The 3,346-nt window shown below is 38.5% G+C and overlaps 1 long non-coding RNA gene across 1 annotated transcript in view; it reads left to right on the top strand.

The window, feature by feature from the left end:
- Positions 1 to 907: 907 nt before the first annotated feature.
- The window catches only part of LOC107834176 (uncharacterized), an 8,751-nt gene continuing 6,312 nt past the window's right edge, over positions 908 to 3,346 (top strand). The window contains exons 1-2 of the long non-coding RNA XR_001659958.1: positions 908 to 1,330; positions 2,090 to 3,170. This is a non-coding gene — a long non-coding RNA (uncharacterized LOC107834176). The remainder of the gene's footprint in view (positions 1,331 to 2,089; positions 3,171 to 3,346) is intronic.

Consider the following 3,346-nt stretch of genomic DNA (forward strand, 5'->3'; position numbering starts at 1 on the left):
ACTGCGGGTACCGTAGTATTGTTCCCAGAAATAAATTCACAATTATACAAAAAAATAATAAAAATAAAGGAAACTCTGAGATAATTACATAACCCAGATGTTTTGAGTACTTAATATAACGAGCTTAAACATTGTAGAACAAAAGAACCAAACACACGTACCTGCACAAATAGAAATAAAAATGCCCTTTAACATGCAGGTCTTCCATTCACAGGAGTCGGAATTCCCCCAGCAGATAAGCACATGGAGAAATCCTGTGACTAACTAATAACAATATCTGCTCTAACATTTACAAAAAAATGTTCTGAACTTGTCAAAAGAGATGTATGTATTAAAACAAACATTCACAGATGCATGTGCTTTCAATCATTTTCTAAATTAAAAAAAAACATTAACTTAACCAAGAGCAAAGAAAATGTCCTTCCTCTTCTTAGGCAGCCTAGCGCCAACTGAGAGTAGTACAGTAATGATGTTATAGAACACTCTCTTAAAGTGACAGTACAGGTAATAGTGTTTACCAAAATAAATGAAATAATACAATTCTTAAAATATAACAAAAAAAAATAAAAAATAGGATTCTTCAGTGTTAATCGGGATTTGGTGAAATTTCAAACATGATAAAAATAAATAAAAGCACATTTTCTAAACTTGTTACATATGTAACCAAGGTTCAATGATTCACGGATGACCAGCAGTCACTCAGAATCCTTGCATTTCATGAGAAGACTCTGTAGGAACAGAGCTTCAGATGACGTCATGCTATATAGCCTGATTAATCATCAGATATGTCCAGTGGTGGGAAGTAACGAAGTACAAGTACTTCGTTACTGTACTTAAGTACAATTTTCGTGTATCTGTACTTTACTTAAGTAGATTTAATAATGGATACTTTCTACTTTTACTCCACTACATTTAACAGTAAGTATCTGTACTTTCTACTTCACTACATTTCTATACAGCGTTTCGTTACTCGTTACATCCAAGACGCATTTCGGTTTTTTGATTTGTTCGTTAGTTTGAAAGTATCCAATGGCGAGAGCAGAATCAGTCCGCTGAACCAATCCAAAGCGGCAAATAACCATTAGGCCCTCCCTCAAGAAGAGCAGCACAGTACGCAGGACCTGCAGAATCATTAACTCCCAGAATGGAGTCCAAGGATAGTCATCCTCCAGAAGACCTGCCCCACCCATGGCCTTATTTAAAAGATTTCTTTGAAATAACTGGGTCAAAAAACGCTTCCTGGAGATTCCAATGCCACCTTTGCCTTCCCCGAAAGCATGAAATTCTATCTTTCAAAAATTCACCATCAAATTTGAAAAAACATATTGAGGTAAGTTAAGTTGCTAAACGCTATCGATGTTAAATTAATTTGTGTTAGTGAAGTTTTATGTAATCTTAGCAAGCTTTTTGTTGAACTCGACTGCAGTAAATAAATACGATTACTGTATATTGTTATAAGCTAGCATGAACTTGCAAGTAACAGTGATTACTGCGGTCGTGATCACGTCTCCCGCCATGAATGTTACATATAAGTTGACGCTAAACTCCTTCACGTCCTGGTTATTGAATAAATGTTAGCGCCATTAAAATAATCTCCATGTAACAGTTACAGTCATATTCAATAAATTAGAATATGGGTTCCAATGAGACGCAATTGTCGCAAGTCCGACGACATTGGCGGACATTCCCGCCCACAGAGTCAGCCGTACCCCCCCTGCCTGGAAGGTGTTTATTGTTTTTACCTTAGAATGGCCAACTCTCCGTTATTGCTATATCAATTTGATACAGTAGAGGCTTACGCACTTCCCATATCTGTGCTTTTTGTCACTATTTTCAGGAGTTGAAACTGTTTAAGCCGTTGTTAACATGTCGTAACCTGCTTTTCCAAGCCGCCTCTAAATGGCAGCAAAACGCAAAGAACTTAGCACATTCAGAGGGATCAGTTTAAGATCACTGCTTTAAAGAGCCCATCCTTTCAGGATTTTTTGTTCGATAGTGTTGTGTGTTAACAGTTGATGTTTTTTATTATTCTTATCTAATTTGTATAAATTAGGATTAAGATTTATAAAGAGCATATGTTTATTTTCAGAGAAAGCATGGCAGTCATCTCCAGCAATACCTTGCAATGACTGCAGTGGTCGTCAAAAGGAAAGGATCTGACTCCAATGAAGGTGCTTCAACCGGCAAGCAGAGAAAACTTGAGGAAAGCAGTAAAGTTTCTCAGAAGAGTGTTGACCATGCAGTGATAAACTTCATTGTCCAGGGTTTGCACCCTTTTGGAATAGTAGAACAGGCAGGATTTCGAAGCCTGGTGCAGCAGCTTCAGCCTAATTCTACTGTGATATCTCGTTCAACAGTTCGAACCATGATTGAAAAAAATACAGCAGAAATGAAGGCAAATGTGAGAAAAGCAATGCAAAATATCAAATACATTGCTACAACAACGGATTCCTGGACTTCACACCGGCAGAGCTTTGTTGGAGTGTGCTCACTGGATAGATCCTGAAAGTCTTGAGAGATCATCGGTAGCACTTGCTTGCAGGTGACTTAAAGGTCCCCACACATTTGACGCATTGGCTGGTCTCCTCAACGATATTCATACTGAGTTCAACATCCGGGAGAAAATTGTGAGAACCACCACTGACAATGGCTCCCAATTTTGTTAAGGCCTTTAGGGTTTATGGCCCTGATGAAAACAACAGTCTGGACACATCTAGTTTAGGAAGTTTAGCTGAAGGGCACCAAGTAGTGGAAGCGAATGAAAATGAGGAAGACGATGCTCTGGGAGTGGAGGTAGAGGCTGTTGAGATTGGATCTCTCTTGGATGAAGAAGATGATAGTTCAGAATATCAGCTACCGAAGTATCATCGCTGTGCCTGTCATGTGCTTAATCTGATCTCAACAGTGGATGCCACCAAAGCAAACTCAAATGAGACTTACAAAAAGCTTTCACGTGCATCATTTGCCAAGTGTGGGGGTCTGTGGAACAAGAGTGCTCGATCTACAATAGCTGCTGAGGTAATTGAAAGAGAGTGTAAGCTCCAACTCATCCGCCCCAATGACACCAGGTGGAACTCCCTGTTTCTGGCAGTGGAACGTATACTAAGGATCATCAAAGACAATGGAGAAGGGGCCATCAGAGCAGTTTGCATTGCACTTAAAGTTCCCATGTAAGTGACACTTAATAGCACTTTTTTTGTCAGTGAGTCTGAAATAAGCATTACTGATAGTAGTACTGCTGAAAATTTACCCGACACAAACTATTTGGGAATAAAATCAAATTACAGAAACATTCTGATGGCAATATAACTTTTTAAGATTTATGCAAATGTTTTTTGTTTTTTAT

This window comes from Poecilia formosa, unplaced genomic scaffold (assembly GCF_000485575.1).
Source record: "Poecilia formosa unplaced genomic scaffold, Poecilia_formosa-5.1.2 Scaffold541, whole genome shotgun sequence".
In the NCBI taxonomy this organism is placed as follows: domain Eukaryota; kingdom Metazoa; phylum Chordata; class Actinopteri; order Cyprinodontiformes; family Poeciliidae; genus Poecilia; species Poecilia formosa.